General features: G+C 46.5%; 1 protein-coding gene across 3 annotated transcripts in view; it reads right to left on the bottom strand.

Moving 5' to 3' along the window:
- Positions 1–22,480, bottom strand: part of LOC147107132 (transmembrane protein 263) — a 291,285-nt gene that overhangs the window by 29,212 nt on the left and 239,593 nt on the right. The gene's annotated exons all lie outside the window — the stretch shown is intronic.

The raw sequence follows: 22,480 nt of genomic DNA, 5'->3' as shown, positions 1-22,480 counted from the left end.
TGCTGTAATAAAAACTTCACAACGTTAAACTTAGAATACAATACTATTCTCAGATGGTAACGAAGATACTGAATTGAGCTGAATAAACAGAACTGAGAGTCAAAAAATGACCATGCCCCCGCAATGTAGAAAGAATGATGATGAGAGAAGGAACTAATGGACACTGCCCAAAAAGAGGTCCAAGAGAAAGGTGCCAGGCCATCTGATCAAAATGTTAAAGATCATTGCACCCAGTCATTTTTTCCCCATCTTAAATATGCGAGGGTCAAACAGGAAAGATTTTTTCCTGACAAGTCAGAATTACTCAAAAAATTAATTAAAGTAGCTTTAGACTAAAACGTACAAGCTAGGTGGTCTAATGCCACCAGAAATGTTGCCCACCATTCTATGTTGACTCATTTAACTGATGAAGATGGGCTAAAAATTAAGGACAAGAACTGCACTGCAGGAAAACGTTTGGGCCCTCAGTAAAAGTGCTTGGGTTTTCTTAAGGGATATGCCGAAAGAGTTCAAGGCTGAACCTATAATGAAGGTGGGGGATATACAGAAACAGCAATCTGGATGCGGCAGCAAGGATAAGATGAGCAACAAGAGTCAGTTTGGATTATCACTACCCTAGTAAACGCAGAGGATTAATCACATGGTGAAAAAAATGACAAAAGGCAAATAACAATGCTCTTTCTTGGGTAAGCTCAATTTTCAAGGGGTTCTCTTCATACCAATAAAATCTTTGAACTTAAAAAAAGGAGATTTCAAGACATAATAAACCTGGTTAAAAATAAAGAAAATGCTACATAAGAAATAGGAGCAGGAGTAGGCCATACAGCCCCTCGATCTTGCTCCGCCATTCAATAAGATCATGGCTGATCTTCTACCTCAACTTCACCTTCCTGCCCGATCCCTATATTCCCTTAATGTCCAAAAATCTATCGATCTCTGTCTTGAATATACTCAACGACTGAGCCTCCACAGCCCTCTGGGGTAGAGAAGTCCAAAGATTCACCACCCTCTGAGTGAAGACATTTCTCCTCATCTCAGTCCTAAATGGCCGACCCCTTATTCTGAGACTATGACCCCTGGTTCGAGACTCCCCAGTCAGGGGAAACATCCTCCCTGCGTCTACCCCGTCAAGCCCTGTATGTTGCAATGAGATCACCTCTCATTCTTCTAAACTCCAGAGAATATAGGCCAAGTCTACTCAATCTCTCCTTATAGGACAATCCCCCCATCCCAGAATGTACATCACATGTCTGGGCTTAGAGGTGCAGGTAAAAATGTCTTTGTGCAATTGTCACCCCTATGCGGAAAATCAGCTATTCTAATGTGAACTCATGTTGCTACAGCTGATTTGCTGTCCCAGGGATTAGGTTGAGAAGTCAATGCCACTTCCCTGTCGACAACCTTTTTCCTTTTCATGCTGAAACCATAAGTACACATAAAAGTGAACCCGAAACCTAGAAAATAAAATACTTTTATGTAGCTATATAGTGAATATTAATTTCTATCACATACTAAACCGTTTAATCGACATAATCTAGGCTGACACCCTGAGGCAGCGCTGAGCGAGTGCTGCATTGTCAGAGGTGCCGTTGTTCGGGTGAGGTGTTAAACCAAGGCACTGTCTGCTTGTCCCTGTGGGTGTATAAGATCCCGTGGCACTTACTCGAAGAATAGGAAATTCTGCTGGTGCCGTGGGCAACATTTGTTCCTCAACCAACACCATCAAAAACAGATTAGCTAGTTATTCATCTCACTGTTGTTTGTGGGGCCTTGCTGTGTGTAAACCTGCCGCTGTATTTGCCCACAAAACAGCAACTGAACTTCAAAAGTAATTCAAATTTGGATTTTCTGAGTTCATAAATGCACAAACCAAATAAATGTTCTTTATTTTCTTACTGTAACTGGATCACCTGGATTTATTTGGAAAAGTAAGTTTTCATTTTTATTAGCCACTAAACAAACGACTATTGATCACAATAATTTAAAGACTGACTACAGGGTATTAAGAACTGAAGTTGCCAGCTCAAATAAAGTTTCCCTCCTATTTAGTTCAAACCAGTCATTGGCCCAGATTCTGTGGTCAGCAATAAATGAACAGTGCTCGCCATTCATTACACTTGCCCACAGACTTTCTGTGGGCTTTTGCACTGTGACTTGTGGTAATTAGAAATCCAAAACTGTGCAGCACCTTCTACAGGGGATCTGTGACCTGTGTGAGCACTGCAAGCAATGGGGTGCCTCCTTAACCAATCAGATTGAAGAATCCTTACGGAGACATGCAGAGGTTCAACCAGGAAGTGAAAGTTAGAATATTTAATTCAATGCCAAATCATGCACAGAAAGCGAAATAGAGGGAAGAAAGAAAGATGGGAGACAGAGAGAGAATGAAAAAGTAAAAACCATTTTAAAATTAAAAAAAAAAATCTCCCAACAATGATTAAAATCTGAAGGAATGAGACTCTAACACTGAAAATTTACTTTTAAAAGTGTGGAGAGGTTGTCTAGCAGTAATTAGGACTTGGCACGCCATTAAAAATTCCCTTACACTTGAATGGACAAGCCCCAACATTTTCTGGTGTGTTTAGTAAGTAAATACTGCAACTTCACGCCCTTCATGTGTTTGAATAGCCGAGTCTCTCGGTGAGATACTGTTGCAGTGAAGCTCCTGGCAGAGCAGGGCAACTCACACAACAGCTTCCACATTTCCGCCTTTAACTGCGCATGTGTGGTCGTATTTTCCTTCCTTTATAACGGTGAGCACCGATAGCCTCACCGTTATTCTTACTGCAAAATCTGGGCCACTGTACGCATTATAACAACTACCGATGAAGAACAGAGAAACCGTGACGGAGTACGTCCAAAACAGTAACATGGACATTGTACTGTTCATACAGTGGAACATCCTTTGCAAAAGTTCAGTTCTATATGCATTCTAGGGTCACAAAGCTGATCTAATGGTTGTGGTACATTCTTTATTCAGTAGGTAAAAAGCAAATACATTCACCTTCTGCGGTCATTTGAGTCCGGCACAGACTCAATGGACCGAATGGCCTCCTTCTGTGCCGTTATGACTCTAAGGCCTAGAAATTGGGTATAGCCCGGCTTGAGGCATTAGAACTGGCGCTGCGCAAAGTTTATAGCCAGACGAAACTTATTGCCCCTAAAGGTGATTGAGGCGCGAATTCAGGCGTTACACGGGACTCCTAAGGCGCTCAACTTCCGGCGCAACCCAATATTGGAGCGGACGGGCTCAGCGCAGGTGCTCTCAATTACCGATGACCACGAGACTTCCAGGTGCCGGCTAGCTCTTAAAGGGGTGGGTCAGTCAGCTTCAGCATCCACACTCTGCACCTTGCAGGCCTCAGAATCGGCGCAGGCCCTTCTCTGGCGATAAAAACTTGGACCAGATGGAGAAGGTGAGAAAGAGAGCAGAGCGCTTCATCAATGAGGCTCTGGAGCAATTGGTGGCCGCAGTGGAGCGCCGGCGAGATGTTCTCTACCCAGACAATGGCAGGAGGCCGAATCATAAGGACTACCGACGAGCTTGGAGGGATGTATGCCAGAGGATCAACTCCAGCAGCATGGTGACCAGGAGCCCTGTCCAATGCAGAAAGAAATTCAACGGCCTCACTCGGGTCGTGAGGGTGGGTGTTGTTCCTGCAAACTTCTGCATCCCTTCATTTGCACCTGACTTTATGGCTACAGGGTGGCCTGTGCCCCATTGGCCATCTGCCAGGAAGCACCCATGGCCCTTTCTGGGCACACACATGCACATTTGACTCAGGGCGTCATGTAAGGGCTCTTGCACAATGGGGGGCATGAGATGATCACTCAGGGCATCAGGTAACGTAACGTAACTTCCCCTCCTTTCCCCTGCAGTCCATGCTGGCGAGGATTGGCAAAGACCAGCTTCGCACCGGTGGAGGACCTCCACAAGTGGTCACTCTCACGGATCTCGAGGAGAGAGTCCACCAGATTCTTCGAGGACGTCTGAATGGTCCTGTAACCACTGCAGCTACCGACCCCATTGTCGACAGCGATGGTAAGGTTCTCACCTCTTACAACTGTCTCCTTCTACTTGTTCCCCCTGCCAGCATGCTTTCTCACTGTGGACCCATGTCATAGCCTTGCCGCAATCTGGCATCCCTTGCTGCGAACCTGTCCTTCTGCTAAAGCCACTCTTCCACCTCCTTGCTTTCAGATGCTGCATCACCAGCTCGGGAGCCGGGCCCTCAAGCTGCCAGTGCCAGTGCCTCCGAAGGCTCAATGAGAAAATTACTGTCCAACAGAAGGTCAGCAACTCTCTCCAGCAACGATCAGGATGGCCAGCCCAAATGGCTGCAGCTTTTATACTAGTGCTGTCCCCTTTAAATAGCGACCCCCGAGTCCGAGAAGGGCCTGGGAACGTTCCATCCAACTGTCACTAATAGCGCCAGGCGGAAAGGTTGCGGGCACCACCGAATATCCAGTCCGGGGCACAAAAATGGCGTTGCACACTGAAATGACGTCATGATCTGCCTGCGCCCACGGGCGCGCGCAGAGTTAGCGCCGGCGCTAAAATCATACTCAATATGGGAGGTGGCGCTATATTCACAGCGCCCGCCCGAAAATTGGGCAACGCCCCAATTCTCGGGCTCTTTAGGCGCTAATCGCTGGCGCTACCAACCAAATTTCTAGGCCTAAGACTCTATTTTCTCAACATTATCCGCTGTATGCACTACACAATAGAATACTGTGTGTTTTAATGATGCTGCTGGCAAGTTAATGCTAGGAAAAGTGAAGATGTTGTCTAGACAGGCAGATGGAGTGATACACCCATCACAAATAAATTATTTAGTCCAACAACTGGTGAAAGAAAGCTGGATACACAATTTGACGTGTGCATTAAAAGTGAGAGAAACAAAGCTGAACTGAGAACTTTAATAACACATCAGTCTTCATACAGTAAACCATATTTCTGAGATGAATATCAGAGAATATAAATTCACACGTGGACAGGTAAATACCATCAAACTTAACTATTTATAACAGCTAATCATGACATCCTGCAATCATAACATTAACCCCTCTCGGTGGCGTTATATTTATCTGATTGCAACTATACTTTGCATTCAATCATCTGCTTAAGCAATTTTTCTACCTACAAATGTAGAAGGTCGCATTTGTAATAAAAAAAACGAAACATACATAGGCTAATGGTTTGGGCAAAAGTTAACCTCTGTTGTCTGTGAAATGGCGGGGGGGGGGGTGGAGTGAGTGAGTTAGAAATGAAGGTTGGCTTTGTGAACTGGGAGAGGGGTTTAAAGGGAGAGTTTCTCTTAAAAGAGGAAGGAGCTTCTGAAGAGGATGAGAGTGCTAACAGAAGCAGGAAAACTCTACAGGTCGCTTTTGGGGAATTACTGGTTTGTTGAACATTAAAAAAAAAGTCAAAGAGGACCTGTCAATTGCAATTTTTTGAAAATAACAAGAATACACAATTTTTATATAAAAATCAATGTTTTTCTGGGAAGTGGGTAACATGTGGAAGGACTGTGCATGACTAGATTTTTTCATCTATCTTGATGCTTATCACTACAATGTGCCTTTTCACACATGTGACAGTGTAATCCAGGACATTAGAAACAACTTACTTTCTTCAAAACACTTCAATTAAGGCCACAGGGCTGATATTTCACTGGATGCCGATGCAACAGAATTGATCTCAACAGCAGCCCAATAGCATTCACTGTGGCAGCATGACCCTGAAATCAAGTTGTATTTCTGTACATAACAGGCCACACAAGTGAAAAAAAGTACTTCAAGATGCACAACGCTTGGGCACTTACAGGACACAGAACACAAAGATATTACTTCAGTAATATGCAGGTGTTGATTGGTTATAGAATCATTGACATTTAAGCACAGGACGTGGCCATAACTTTTTAAGCGCTCAGAAATATTATCCCTTATTCTGGTCTCTAGCGGTATTCCTGCTATAGAGGCTAGCTGCTCTATAGCTACCTGGCTTATCTCTTTCCCCTTTTTTTGAATGGGGAGCAACATTCACCACCCTCCAATCCTTCCTATTCCTCCCATTTCCAAAAGGTACTATTAGGTTTGTGTTGACAAACACCATTCCATGTACTTACAGCAGCTGGTCTATGTACATGCACTGAATTTGAAGGACTCTTCTGTCAAATGCAATCCCACGAAAATACCAACACACATGCCACCTGTCTTAAGGTACAACTTTATAAATCGGGCACAAATTTTAGAAGCCAGAACAAAAGCAGAGTAATTACTATTCATTCACAATCAACACTATTATATTTACTGTCTTGAAAGTCTATCTTTTACAATAAAGTAGATATTTATAGGACTTCTACTCCCTTAATTTATTTAAATGAATATTGTACAAAGACATAAGAGGAATTAAATCAAAGTCTGCGGATACCAAATTAGGATTATGGGAAACAGTACAAGAGATTTTAGGAAGACAAGACAAGTTAGCAGGGTGGGCAGATAGGGGGCAGATATGGGTTAATGCAAAGAAATGTGAGGCAGTACATTTTGGGAAAAGGTGAAAGGAAGTATACTTTAAATGGCAAGATTCTTAGAGTGGAGGAACAAAGTGCAGATAACGGAATCTTTTAAAGTGGGAGTACTGGTAGAAGAGATCCCAATCAAGGTCGTGGAATTCCGGGATTATAGATAGATTAGAAGACCAATAAATTAGATTAGATGGAAGGATTAAATATAAACGCAAGAAGGGTGATCTTGAATTTGTTAAGACATGGGTGAGGCCATCGTTGGGCGAGTACACCAAAGATTTGCTGGAATGATACCAGAGGTTATAGTTATGAAGAAAGGTGTAAAAAAAGACTTTTTCCCACTGGTACAGGAGGTAAAAGGGAGGAATCTAATAAAGATCTTCTGGTTTAATGGAAAAAAGGGTAGATAGCAAAAGATTAATTCTACTGGTTGAAGAATTGGTGAAAAGTGGGCTTAGACTCGGCATTATTAGTAGAATGACAAAGGAAAATTTTTGATTCTCCGTCCCCGCATAGGGGTTTATTAGAACATGGAATGCTTTACCACACGTGGCCATTGAGACAGCAATGACATCAGCATGTACAAAGGAATTTGAGAAGTATCTGAAAATGAAGAATAATAAAGTTTACATAGAAATAATGGAAATAGGATTAGAGTTGCGAGTTACAGTTGAAGAGCTAGAACCGGCACAGATGTAATGTGCCGAGTGGCCTGTTGCACTGCAATCTCTGTGATTCCAAGGCTTCTCAAGCCCTGGACAATTTTCCCATCAATAGGACAACAAAGAAACCCACTCACAGGCTTCTACCAATACAACTCTGTAATACAGCCCAAGTAACTCCTCTAGCAGTTAACCCTTCTTATTTCCCCTCAGACATTTGGATCAGAGAACTCGGCAATGAATACGGTGTTGTGCAGGAGCTCTGGGTAAACATCAACATAGATTAAGTTTTGAATGTTATTCGCCTAGACGATTAACCTTTCCAATGCCACAGAAGATGTTACCAAATTAAATAGGACATGAGCTGCCAGTGCAGGAGAAGATCGTAATGGTATCAAAAGTAATTAATCCACAGGCATGGCTCCCTAAACCATATTTTTATTCTATGATTATTATGACTTCCCACACATGTTCGAGCATAAAATAACCCAGTCAAGTGAATTACTCAGTCATCAGTTTTATGTGCACACCACTCCGTGATGAATTTAAACTCCCTACGGTACTGGGATTTTCCAATTAACTTTCACCAGCTGTCACAACCATGAACTTTAACCAAAATCACCAATATAACTACAGCGTTAATAAATAATGACTTAATTATCTGATCTTGCATTCTACTAGGCTACAAAACAGTTGGTTGCACGTCTTGATTATAGAATACCACGACAATTCCTGGTGCTGGGGCAAATAACCCATTAACAAGCAAATGTGCGTTTCAGTCACAATGTGCTTTATATTACACAAACATGCAGATTGTGTATCCTAATAGGATCAGGTGTCAAATTTCTTTACTAAGCTTGGATTCACTATTCCACAGGTCCATCAGGAGTTGTACTCGTAGGCTTGCCATCATCCTCTGTCCTGGAGCAGTCAATGTAAAAATAAACCCTCAGTGAGTACACAGTAATCCCTCTCTCAAAATGAAATTTTACACTGCTGACTGCTAGGTTCAACATTGAGGACGCCATCCTATAGGAATTTTTAAAAATTCATTCATGGGATGTGGGCGTCGCTGGCAAGGCCAGCATTTATTGCCCATCCCTAGTTGCCCTCGAGAAGGTGGTGGTGAGCCACCTTCTTAAACTGCTGCAGTCCATGTGGTGAAGGTACGCCCACAGTGCTGTTAGGGAGGGAGTTCCAGGATTTTGACCCGGCGACATACTTCTAAGTCAGGATGGTGTGTGAATTGGAGGGGAACTTGGAGGTGGCGGTGTTCCCATGTGTCTGCTGCCCTTGTCCTAGGTGGTAGATGTCGCAGGTTTGTGAGGTGCTGCCGAAGAAGCCTTGGCGAGTTGCTGCAGTGCATCTTGTAGCTAGTACACACTGCAGCCACGGTACGCCGGTGGTGGAAGTGGTGGTGGTGGATGGGGTGCTAATAAAGCAGATGCTTTGACTTGGATGGTGTCGAGCTTCCTGAGTGTTCTTGGAGCTGCACTCATCCAGGCAAATGGAGAGTATTCAATCACACTCCTGACTTATGCCTTGTAGATGGTGGAAAGGCTTTGGGGAGTCAGGAGGTGAGACACTCGTCACAGAATACACAGCCTCTGACCTGCTCTTGTTGCCACAGTATTTATGTGGCTGGTCCAGTTAAGTTTCTGGTCAATGATGACCCCTCAGGATGTTGATGGTGGGGGATTCGGCGATGGTAATGCCATTGAATGTCAAGGGGCGATGGTTAGACGCTCGCTTGTTGGAGAAAGTCATTGCCTGGCACTTGTGTGGCGCGATTGTTACCTGCCACTTATCAGCCCAAGTTTGAATGTCGCCCAGCTCTTGCTGCATGAGGGCATGGACAGCTTCATTATCTGAGGACTTGCGAATGGCACTGAACACTGTGCAGTCATCAGCGAACATCCCCACTTCTAAGTGGAGGGAAGGTCATTGATGAAGCAGCTGAAGATGGTTGGGCCGAGGACACTGCCCTAAGGAACTCCAACAGCGATGTCCTGGGGCTGTGATGATTGACCTCCAACCACCACAACCATCTTTCCTTGTGCTTGGTATGACTCCAGCCAGTGGAGATTTCCCCCCCCCCCCCCCCCCCCAATTCCCATTGACTTCAGTTTTACTAAGGCTCCTTGATGCCACACTCGGTCAAATGCTGCCTTGATGTCAAGGGCAGTTACTCACACCTCACCTCTGGAATTCAGCTCTTTTGTCCATGTTTGGACCAAGGCTGTAATGAGCTCTGGAGCCGAGTGGTCTTGGCGGAACCCAAACTGGTCATCAGTGAGCAGGTGATTGGCGATTAAGTGCTGCTTGATAGCACTGTTGATGACACCTTCCATCACTTTGCTGATGATTGAGAGTAAACTGATGGGGCAGTAATTGGCCGGGTTGGATTTGTCCTGCTTTTTGTAGACAGGACATACCTGGGCAGTTTTCCACCTTGCCGGATAGATGCCAGTGTTATAGCTGTACTGGAACAGCTTAGCTAGAGGCGCAGTTAGTTCTGGAGCACAAGTCTTCAGCCGGGATGTTGTCGAGGCCCATAGCCTTTGCTGTATTCAGTGCGCTCAGCCATTTCTTGATATCACGTGGAGTGAATCGAATTGGCTGAAGACTAGCATCTGTGGTGGTGGGGACCTCAGGAGGAGGCCGCTATGAATCATCCACCTGGCACTTCTGGCTGAAGATGGATGCAAACGCTTCCGCCTTGTCTTTTGCACTCACGTGCTGGGCTCCACCACCATTGAGGATGGGGATATTCATGGAGCCTCCTCCTCCTCCCGTTAGTTGTTTAATGGTCCACCACCATTCACGACTGGATGTGGGCTTTGGTCTGATCCATTGATTGCAGGGCTCAGCTTTGTCTATAGCATGTTGCTTCCGCTTTTTAGCATGCATGTAGTCCTGTATTGCAGCTTCCCCAGGTTGGCACTGCATTTTTAGGTATGCCTGGTGCTGCTCCTGGCATGCTCTTCTACACACCTTATTGAACCAGGGTTTGTACCCTGGCTTGACGGTAATGGTAGAGTGAGGGATATGCCAGGTTACAGATTGCGGTGGAATACAATTCTGCTGCTAGAGATGGCCCACAGCGCCTCATGGATGCCCAGTTTTGAGCTGCTAAATCTGTTCTGAATCTTTCCCATTTAGCACGGTGGTAGTGCCACACAACACAATGGAGGGTGTCCTCAGTGTGAAGAAGGGACTTCGTCTCCACAATGACTGTGCGGTGGTCACTGCTACCAATGCTGTTATGGACAGATGCATCTGCGACAAGTAGATTGGTAAGGACGAGGTCAAGTAGGTTTTTCCCCACGTGTTGGTTCTGTCACCATTTGTCGCAGGCCCAGACTGGCAGCTATGTCCTTCAGAACTCGGCCAGCTCAGTCAGTAGTGGTGCTACCGAGCCACTCTTGGTGATGGACATTAAAGTCCCCTACCCAGAGTACATTCTGTGGCCTTGCTACTCTCAGTGCTTCTGCCAAGTGGTGTTCAACAATGAGGAGCACTGATTCATCAGCTGAGGGAGAGCAGTAAGTGGTAATCAGAGGGTCCGGAGTCAATGTTGAGGAATCCCAGGGCCACTCCTTCCTGAATGTATACCACTGTGCCATCACCGCTGGTAGGTCTGTCCTGCCTGTGGGATGGTGATGGAGGAGTTTGGGACAGTGGCTGAAAGGTATGATTCTGTTGAGTATGACTATGTCAGGCTGTTGCTTGACTAGTCTGTGGGACAGCTCTCCCAATTTTGGCACAAGTCCTCAGATGTTGGCGAGGAGGACTTTGCAGGGTTGACTGGGCTGGGCGTGCCATTGTCGTGTCCGTAGCCGGTGCCAAGGTCAACGCCGGATGGTCCATCCGGTTTTATTCTTATTGTTTTTCATAGTGGTTTTTTTTTTTTTTTTTTACAACTGAGTGGCTGGCTAGACCATTTTCGAGGGCAGTTAAGAGCCAACCACATTACTGTGGGTCTGGAGTCACAGATAGGCCAGACCAGATGGATGGCAGATTTCCTTCCCTAAAGGACATTAGTAAACCAGATGGGTTTTAACAACAATCCGATAGTTTCATGGTCACCATTACTGATACCAGCTTTTTATTCCAGATTTAATTAATTGAATGTAAATTCCCCAGCTGCCGTGGTGGGATTCGAACTCGCGTCTCCGGATCATTTGTTCAGGCCTCTGGATTACTAGTCCAGTAACATAACCACGATGCTACCGTTCCCAATTAATTGTCTGGGATTTCAGGGGTATTGATGATTAATGTTTAGTTTAGCAACTCTGTGTTTTGGAACCATTTCAATATCCAGCCAAAGTCTACAAAATTAATAAAGCACTCCATTCAATGATGCAAGAAAGGCTTTCATATTTCACTTATGCTTGTCTGTATCTATCCTCCATGCTCTCCAATGTGAAGTGGGCTCCGCAGACACAGATTCTGGCACTAGGTTTCCACTCATCCCCAATGGAATTCTGGTACTAACAGATTGCCTGAACAGTCCATTGTTAACTGCAGACCAGCTAATATAGATACACAAACCAGGCTAGAGAGACCAAAAAGGAGGAACAATCTTGTTAGGAAAAATTCTAACCATTTAAGGGAAGACGAGTCTCTACTTCAATATAATAGCAAAATACTGCAGATGCTGGAAATCTGAAATAACAACAGAAAATGCTGGAAATACTCAGCAGGCCAGGCAGCATCTGTGGAGAGATCTCTCTCCATCTCTCCACGATGCTGCCTGGCCTGCTGAGTATTTCCAGCATTTTCTGTTGTTATTTCGAGTCTCTACTTGTTTTGACAAGAAGGGAAGTAGAAAAGTTGCATGTATAGCAAAAATATACACAATTCTACATACAAGATGCGACTTCAACAATAGTGCACTTTCATTTTTCGTATACAAGTGTGATGCTGCAATCACAAAGGTCTTATGAAAGGTATGATAAACGCATCATCTGGTATAATATCCTGTTACCTTTGGACATTATAGGATGGAGTTTGTCATTTTCCCAAATTATACAATGGTTAGATTAAAAATAATAAAATACCTATGCACTAAAAAAAAAAGCTATTACTTTTAATTAAAAACAGAAAATGCTGGAAATACTCAACAGACCAACTTGACTAAGCTGAGATGCGATTTAGCGAAAGTGGACCGGAAACAGCTACTTCAAGGTAATTCAGTGTCAGAGCAGTGGGAGGCATTCAGGGAGGAGATAGTGAGGGTTCAGTGCAAATACGCTCCCACAAACAAAAAGGGTGGGACTCCCAAATCTAGAGCCCCGTGGATGTCAAGGAGCATACAGGGTAGGATAAGGCAAAAAGGGAAGCTTATGTCAGATACTGAGAGCTAAATACTGCAGAAAGCCTAGAGCATTATAGAAAGTGCAGGGGTGAAATTAAAAAGGAAATTAGGAAAGCAAAGAGAGGGCATGAAAAAATATTGGCAAGTATTACCAAGGAAAACCCAAAGATGTTTCATGAATACATAAAGTGCAAGAGGATAACTAAGGAAAAGTAGGGCCGATTAGAGACCAAAAAGGGAATCGGTGTGTGGATGTGGAAGACGTGGTATGGTTCTTAATGAATCATCTTCTGAGGCAGTCCCTCGGAACCGAGGATGACTTGCTTCCACACTAAACATTAGTTCTCAGGTGACTGATGAGTCCAATGCGGGACCTACAGTCTCTGTCACAGGTGGGGCAGACGGCGGTTGAAGGGGCGGGTGGGTGGGGTGCTTGGGTTGACGTGCACTCCTTGCGCTTGGCTTCCGCTTGCTCCCGGCGAAGAGACTCGAGGTGTTCGGCGCCTTCCCGGATGCTTCTCCTCCACTTTGTGCGGTCTTGGGCCAGGGATTCCCAGGTGTCAGTGGGGGTGTTGCACTTTTTCCAAGGAGGCTTTGAGGGTGTTCTTGAAGCGTTTCCTCTGCCCACCTGGGGCTCTCTTGCCGCGCCGGAGCTTTGAGTAGAGCGCTTGTTTTGGGAGTCTTGTATCAGGTATGCAGGCGATGTGACCCGTATTGTCTTAATGAATACCTTGAATCTGTCTTCACAAAAGAGGACAATGCAGCCATTGTAGTTAAGGAGGAAGAGTGTGAAATATTAGATGGGATAAACATAGTGAGAGGGGAAATATTAAGGGGTTTAACATATTTGAAAGTAGATAAATCGCCAGGCCCGGATGAAATATATCCGAGGTTGTTAAGAGAAGCAAGGGAAGAAATAGCGGAGGTTCTGACCATTCTCCAATCCTCTTTGGCTACAGACATGGTGCCGGAGGACTGCTAACGTCGTACCGTTTAAAAACGGAGTAAGGGATAGACTGAGTATTTACAGGCCAGTCAGCCTAACCTCTGTGGTGGGAAAAGTATTGGCAACATTGAGGGACAGTATTAAGCGTCATTTAGAAAGGCACAGATTAATCAAGTACAGTTAGGGTTGCAAAATTCTGGGAATTTTCAGGAATTTTGAGTTTTTTTGCACACTGATGGTTTTTGTCTCTGACCCTTATATTATCTTTGTCGTCAAAATAGACATACTGTTTGATATACCTATCAATTCGTCCAATAAAAAGCGACGAGTTAGGAACGTAACTAAAGGTTTTTATTGACTAAATAACAGAGCCCACCCTCGTGGGTGATCGGGTCCAACAAGGAGGAATACCAGCCAGTCGACTACCTTTATACCTGGGCAGGTAGGTGGAGCCATGGGCGGAGTTGGAGGTGGTCAGCCCAGGTATAACAGCGCGACAAGAGGCGACCTCGTATAGTGATACAACAGTGAGAACAGTGATAACAATAGTGTAACGATAGTGAACGATAAAAGTGGTTTACCACATTCACCCCTTGTTTAGATTTGAGTCCAGCGGGGTGAAGTGTACTACCAGTTCTGGTATGTCAGTCTGTCCGGAGGCCTCGTAAGCCTCTCCGATCGTCGCAGCGGCGGTGCTGCATTATCCGGTGTTAATGCTGGTGTCTGCGTGGTCGGCGAAGGCTCGTGGGGTTCCGGCATGCCGTCTACCTGGGCTGGAATTGGGGGGGTGGTGGGGGGGGGGGGGGGTAAAGGTGGTGTCTCCGGAGTGCCCGAGGGTGCGAGGTCTCGTAAGGAGACAGTGTCCTCCCGCCCGTCTGGGTAAGCCACGTAGGCGTACTGGGGGTTGGCGTGCAGGAGGTTCACCCTCTCGACCAGGGGGTCCGTTTTATGGGCCCTCACGTGCTTTCGCAGCAAGACGGGCCCCGGAGAGGTCAGCCAGGTTGGTAGAGTGGTTCCCGTAGTCGACTTCCTGGGGAAAACAAACATTCGTTCATGGGGGGGTGGCGTTAACGGCAGTGCAAAGTAGTGACCGGATGGAGTGCAGCGTTGTCGGGAGGACTTCCTGCCAGCGGGAGGTTGGGAGGCCCTTAGACTTTAAGGCTAAGAGGACGGCCTTCCATACCGTCGCGTTCTCTCTTTCCACCTGGCCGTTCCCTCGGGGGTTGTAGCTGGTGGTCCTACTTGCTGCAATACCTCTCGCTAGTAGGAACTGACGGAGTTCCTCGCTCATGAAGGAGGAGCCCCGGTCACTATGTATATAGTTCGGGAACCCGAACAAGGCGAAGAGGTCGTTCAGGCACTTGATGACCGTGGTACTGGTCATGTCTGGGCAGGGGAAGGCAAAGGGGAAACGGGAGTACTCATCAACAATGTTGAGGAAGTACACATTACGGTCAGAGGACGGGAGGGGCCCCTTAAAGTCGATGCTCAGGCGCTCGAAGGGGCGGGTGGCCTTGATCAGGCTTGCTCTGTCCGGCCTATAGAAGTGCGGTTTGCACTCGGCGCAGGTCTGGCAGTTCCTGGTCATGGTCCTGACCTCCTCGATGGAGGTCGGTCAGGTTGCGGGCCTTAATGAAGTGGTAAAGTCTGGTGACCCCGGGGTGGCAGAGGTCGTTGTGGAGGGTCTGAAGTCTATCAATATGCGCGCTGGCGCATGTAATTCGTGAAAGAGCATCAGGGGGTTCGTTCAGCTTACCTGGCCGGTACACGATATCATAATCGTAGGTGGATAGCTCGATTCTCCACCTCAAGATCTTGTCATTCTTGATTTTGCCCCTCAGCTTGTTATTAAACATGAAAGCAACCGAACGTTGGTCGGTGAGGAGGGTAAATCGTTTGCCTGCCAGGTAATGCCTCCAGCGCCGTACCGCCTCCACAATTGCCTGGGCTTCCTTCTCGACCGACGAGTGTCGGATCTCGGGGCCCTGTAGGGTCCTTGAGAAGGCGGCCACCGGCCTCCCCTCCTGGTTAAGGGTAGCGGCTAGGGCGAAGTCGGATGCATCGCTCTCCACTTGGAAGGGGATGGACTCATCCACTGCGTGCATTGTGGCCTTGGCTATGTCTCCCTTGATGAGGGAGAAGGCCGCGCACGCTTCCTCCGTGAGGGGGAAGGATGTGGACTTCATGAGGGGTCTGGCTTTGTCCGCATAATTGGGCACCCATTGGGCATAGTAGGCGAAGAGCCCCAGGGTTCTCTTCAGTGCCTTAGGGCAGTGGGGGAGGGGTAGCTCCATGAGGGGGCGCATTCTTTCGGGGTCGGGGCCGATGAGTCCGTTCTCTACTACACAGCCGAGGATGGCAAGGCGCGAGGTGTTAAACACACATTTCTCCTTATTGTAGGTGAGGTTCAGCCGTTGGGCCGTACGGAGGAATTTCTCCAGATTCACGTCATGGTCCTGCCGGTCGCGGCCGCAGATGGTGACGTTATCTAGATAGGGGAATGTGGCCTGCAGTCCGTTCTGGTCAACCATCCGGTCCATCTCCCTTTGGAAGACCGAGACCCCGTTGGTGACACCGAAGGGGACGCTAAGGAAGTGGTATAGGCGCCCATTCGCCTCGAAGGCGGTGTACTGGCGGTCCTCGGGGTGGATAGGGAGTTGGTGGTAGGCCGACTTAAGGTCGATGGTCGAGAATACGCGGTATTGTGCAATCTGATTGACCATGTCAGATATGCGGGGAAGGGAGTATGCGTCCAGCTGGGTGTATCTGTTTATGGTCTGGCTGCAGTCGATGACCAGGCGATTTTTATCGCCGGTCTTAACGACCACGACCTGGGCACGCCAGGGGCTGTTGCTCCCCTCGATAATGCCCTCTTTCAGGAGGCGCCGCACCTCAGAGCTAATGAAGGCTCTGTCCCCAGCGCTGTACCGCCTGCTCTTGGTAGCGACGGGTTTGCAGTCGGGGGTGAGGTTAGCGAACAGGGAAGGTGGCGGCACCTTGAGGGTGGATAGGCTGCAGGTGTTACGCGGTGGGCGGTTTAACATTCGCTGGTTGTCGACTGTGAGTGGGGGGAGGGGTCCACCGTATGCTAGGGTTACACTTTGGAGGTGGGATTGGAAGTCCAGCCCTAGTAGGACGGCAGCGCAGAGCTGGGGGAGGACGAGGAGTTTAAAATTTTTATACTCCGTACCCTTAACCGACAAGGTCACAACACAGTAGCCGCTAATGTCCGTGGCGTGGGACCTCGATGCCATCGAGATTCGGTTGCGCGTTGGCAGGACAGGGAGGGAGTAGTGGCTCACCGTGTCTGGGTGGATGAAGCTCCCCGTGCTTCCGCTGTCGAACAGGCAGGTCGTGGCGTGGCCGTTTACTTTGATGTCCATCGTCAACTTGGACAGGTGGTGTGGGCGGGCTTGATCCAGAGTGACGGAGGCTAGTGTGTAGGTAAGCGAGTCGTTGTCGTCTGCGGGCGAGGCGGTCGTCGGGTCCGGGGGCCCGGTGGCAGTCGGGCGTGGTGGGTAAAATGGCGTCTCCCACGAGGTAGGACAAAATGGCGGAGAAGATGGCTGCCCCCATAACTCACATGAGGCACTATTGGGTCGGTTGCCTTGATCAAAGATGGCCGCCCCCATGACTCACGTGTGGGGATGCTGGCCTCAGTTGCCTTGAAAGAAGATGGCCGCCCCCACAGTTCGCATGAGGCACTGCTGGCCTCTGAAGATCCGCTCCTGCAGGCCTTAGAGAAGTGGCCTTTCTTCCTGCAGGTTGAGCAGGTAGAGTTCCTGGCTGGGCAGCGCGACCTCGGGTGCTTCTCCTGGCCGCAATACCCTTCGCAGCGCCGCCCCCGGGGCCTACCTCAGCGTCGGCGTCCCGGACCCGACCGGGGCCGCCAGACCCGATCGGGACCGCCAGACCCGATCACCCACGAGGGTGGGCTCTGTTATTTAGTCAATAAAATTGATATACCTATCAATTCGTCCAATAAAAAGCGACGAGTTAGGAACGTAACTAAAGGTTTTTATTGACTAAATAACAGAGCCCACCCTCATGGGTGATCGGGTCCAACAAGGAGGAATACCAGCCAGTCGACTACCTTGATACCTGGGCAGGTAGGTGGAGCCATGGGCGGAGTCGGAGGTGGTCAGCCCAGGTATAACAGCGCGACAAGAGGCGACCTCGTATAGTGATACAACAGTGAGAACATTGATAACAATGCAAGTGATAACTATAGTGTAACGATAGTGAACGATAAAAGTGGTTTACCACACTGTTCCATACAAATAAAAACAGGCTTTCAAAACTTTATTTAGGTTATAATTTTGAACTTTATTGAACCCCCACAAAAAAGACCCATCTAAAATAAAATGAGCGTCAGCTTATTTAGCCTGTAATTTGTCCTTATTTTGTCCCTTTGAGTCTTCTACTCGTGAATCTTCTGAGTCTTGTACTCCCCATTGCTCCTCCTGATTCCCTGACTCTGGCTCTGACGTGTCCATTTCCTCCTCTGTGTCAGTGTCTAGCTGCGTGGTGGACACTTCTGTATCTGGCTCAATAAGTTGTAGGTTCGCCCGGATAGCCACCAGTTTCTCCACTCTCTCGTTAGTCAGCCTGTTGCGCACCTTTGTATGCGTATTCCCAAAAAGTGACCAGTTTCGTTCAGAGGCCGCTGATGAAGGTGGGATTTGGAGTATCACCGATGCAATAGGTGACAGGGCCTCAGATGCACAAAGTCCCTTCCACCAGGTATGTGCACTGATATGCTTGCATGATTCCCATATCCCATCCCCATTCCAAAGACCTTGCTTGGTAGAGAACTTTGCCAGACTTCCCAGAACTTTGCCCACATCCAGATTGAGATGGTGTGAGAGGGAAGAAATCACACTGTAAGCGCTGTTGATCTGTTCTCCAGAAAGTATTGGTCTCCCAACATGCTTTGGGTCCAGCATGTATGCTGCAGCATGAATTGGCTTGACACAAAATTCTTGACGCGTCTGTATGAATTGAACAATTGCCTTCTCCTCTGCTCTGAGCAGCAGGGATGTGGGTAGGGCAATGCTGATTTGTTCTTTTAAATCAGTAAAAAGCCTGAGAACATCTGACAAGACAGCGTCATCTCCTTCAATCTGAGCAATTGCAGATGCTACTGGTGAGAGTAGTTTAAGGCTGCTAACCACGCTCTCCCAAAACACATCATCCAGCAGTATTTTCTTGATGGTGGTTTCCATATCCCCAGACTGGGATATTGCCATTTCTTGCAGCGACTCCTTACCCTCCAGAAGGCTGTTGCACATTATGACAACACCACCCCATCTAGTGTTGTTGGGCAGCTTCAGTGTGGTGTTCTTGTTCTTTGTCATTTGCTTGGAGTTGTAGGTTGCTGCAACTACCTGTTTTCCCCTGACATACTTAACAACTTGCTTGGCTCTCTTGTACAGTGCTTCCATGGTTCTCAAACCCATGATGTCCTTGAGGAGCAGGTTAAGCCCATGAGCTGCGCACCCAATAGACGTAATATGAGGGTAGGCCTCCTCCACTTGAGCCCAAGCAGCCTTCATATTCGCAGCATTATCAGTAACTACTGCAAAGACCTTTTGTGATCCAAGATCGTTGATGACCGCTTTCAGCTCATCAGCAATGTATGTGCCTGTGTGTCTGTTGTCCTTCGTGTCTGTGCTCTTGAAGAACACTGGGAGAGGAGTGGAGACGATGTAGTTTATGATGCCCTCCCCTCGTACATTTGACCACCCATCTGAGATAACTGCAACACAGTCTGCCATCGCTATCATTTCTTTGAGCTTTCCTTGGACTCTTATACTCAGCCTCCAGCAAATAAGTAGACAAAGCATGTCTGGTGGGAGGTCAGTATGCAGGGCGAATAACATTGAAAAATCTCTTCCAGTACACATTGGCTGTGAGCATGAGGGGTGAGCCTGTTGCATATACAGCTCGAGCAAGGCACTCATCTGCATTCTTCTGGCTATGGTTATCCATTGTATCAAAGAACCTTCCAAGTGGGCCAGGAGTTGCTGATGATAAGGAGCCTGATGCCGAATGAGAACCATCATCTTCTTGAATGGAAGCAGGGGAACTCTGGGCTGACTGCTGTGAGCTTTGAGTGAAGTTGTTGCATTTGGATAAATGCTGCTGCATCTTTGTGGCATTCTTTACATATGGCTTTCTACAGTGTTTGCACATGTACACAGTCTTTCCATCTTTAATGCCTGGGGTAAAATGCTTCCACACATCCGACGGTAAACGTGGCATTGTTCTATGCAGAGAAATAAAGGGCATTCATCTCTGTGTCGAACTGCGGTCGATCAGCACGATTGCAACAGGGCGAGTACATTTTTGCTGATGCTCCATGTGATGGAAGCATGACCTGTACACACGACGCTACATCACCAATAGTGTATTATTTTGTATATTTTAAATTGAAGGACAAGAGTTCAACAAGTAACTGGTTTATTTGGTATAAAGTCTGATTTACTTACTGCATCATCACAACATCAGCAGAAAACAAAATGACTTCCCTCAGGACCCCTAACTTGGATCTTAAAAAAACTATAGCAGTCTTACAGATGCCTGCAGGCCAATCACAATTCGATATGCAAATATTACAAATAGAGGGAGCTAATTGCTCATCCAACCAATCAGGACACATTTGTTCACAGTCACACACAAAACTTGTAATTATTAAAACAAGCCAAGTAAGAAGATAAACATATATTGATTAAGAAATTCCTTAATAATTAAGATTCCATCTCTGTTAGTAATTTTAAGAGAGGACCTGTGGGAAAAAAAAGAAATACAAAAAAAACAATATTATGCTAGCATGTGCTTTTTTGGGCAAAATTCCCAAGCTAAACTTCCCGTGGAAAATTTCCAGAAATTTACCGGAAACTTTCCACCCCTTTGCAACCCTAAGTACAGTCAGCATGGATTTGTTAAGGGTGGGCAGAAAAGTGGCAAATGGAATTCAATCCAAAGAAGTGTGAGGTAATGCACTTGGGGAGGGTAAACAAGGCAAGGGAATACACAGTAAATGGTAGGATACTGAGACGTGTAGAGGAACAGAGGGACCTTGGAGTACACATCCACAGATCCTTGAAGGTAGCAGGACAGGTAGATAAGGCGGTTAAGAATGCATACGGGATACCTTAACAAAATACTGCAGATGCTGGAAATCCGAAATAACAACAGAAAATGCTGGAAAAACTCAGCAGGCCAGGCAACAGCATTTTCTGTTGTTATACAGGATACCTTCTTTTATTAGCCGAGGCATAGAATGCAAGAGTAGGGAGGTTATGCTAGAACTATATAAAACACTTGTTAGGCCACCGCTCGAGTATTGCGTACAGTTCAGGTCAGCACATTACAGGAAGGATGTGATTGCACTAGAGAGGGTAGAGAGGAGATTTACGAAGATGTTGCCAGGACTGGAGAATTTTAGCTATGAGGAAAGATTGAATAGGCTGGGGTTGTTTTCTCTGGAATAGAGGAGGCTGAGGGGAGATTTAATTAAGGTGTATAAAATGACGAGGGGACAGCGTGGATAGGAAGGACCTATTTCCCTTAGCAGAGAAGTCAATAACATGAGGGCATAGCTTTAAAGTAATTGGTACAAGAATTAGAGGTGAATTGAAGAGAAAATTTTTCACCCAAAGGGTGGCAGGTGTCTGGAACTCACTGCCTGAAACGGTGGCAGAGGCACAAACGTTAACCAGGTTTAAAAAGTACTTGGATCTGTACCTGAAGTGCCGTAACATTCAAAGATCGCATCGATGAACTACAGAATTAGTTCATCCCAGTTTGGCATAAAAATAAAACAAAAAAGGTGTCTCAACCGTAGCTAACAAGGGAAATTAGGGATAGCATAAGATCTAAGGAGAAGACATATAAATTGGCCACAAAAAGCAGTAAACCTGAGGATTGGGAGCAGTTTAGGATTCAGCAAAGGAGGACAAAGGGATTAATTAAGAGCGGGAAAATAGAGTATGAGAGTAAGCTTCCAGGGAACATAAAAACTGACTGTAAAAGCTTTTTTAGATATGTGAAGAGAAAAAGATTGGTGAAGTCAAGCGTAGGTCCCTTGCAGTCAGAATCAGGGGAATTTATAATGGGGAACAAAGAAATGGCAGCCCAATTAAATACATACTTTGGTTCTGTCTTCACAAAGGAGGACACAAATAACCTCCCAAAGATGTCAGGGAACATAGGGTCTAGTGAGAGGGAGGAACTGAAAGAAATCAGTATTTGTAGGGAAATGGTGTTAGGGAAATTGACGGGATTGAAGGCCGATAAATCCCCAGGACCTGATAATCTACATCCTAGGGTACTTAAGGAAGTGGCCCTAGAAATAGTAAATGCATTGCTGGTTATCTTCCAAAATTCGATAGACTCTGGAACAGTTCCCATGGATTGGAGGGTAGGTAATGTTACCCCACTATTCAAAAAAGGTGGTAGACAGAAAATGGGGAATTACAGACCGGTAAGCCTGACATCGGTATTGGTGAAAATGCTGCAGTCCATTATAAAAGATGTAATAGCAGAGCACTTGGAAAACAGTGACATGATCGGACAAAGTCAACATGGATTTACAAAAGGTAAATCGTGCTTGACTAATCTACTGGAATTTTTTGAGGATGTAACTGGTAGAATAGATAAGGGAGAACCAGTGGATGTGGCGTATTTGCACTTTCAGAAGGCTTTCGATAAGGTCCCGCGTAAGAGTGTAAAGTTAAGGCACATGGGATTGGGGACAAGGTACTGACTTGGATAGAGAACTGGTTGGCAGACAGGAAGCAGAGTTGGAATAAACGGCTCTTTTTCCGAGTGGCAGGTAGTGGCGAGTTGGGTACCGCAGGGATCGGTCCTTGGACCTCAGCTATTCGCAATATATATAAATGATCTAGACGAGGGAACTAGATGTAATATCTCCAAGTTTGCAGACGACACAAAGCTGGGTGGGCGTGTGTGCTGTGAGGAGGATGCCGAGAAACTCCAGTATGATTTGGACAGGTTG

Source organism: Somniosus microcephalus, chromosome 15 (assembly GCF_052327205.1).
Source record: "Somniosus microcephalus isolate GS21.2 chromosome 15, FLI_Smic_1.0, whole genome shotgun sequence".
NCBI lineage: Eukaryota > Metazoa > Chordata > Chondrichthyes > Squaliformes > Somniosidae > Somniosus > Somniosus microcephalus.
This window is presented reverse-complemented; position numbering and strand designations above follow the sequence as displayed.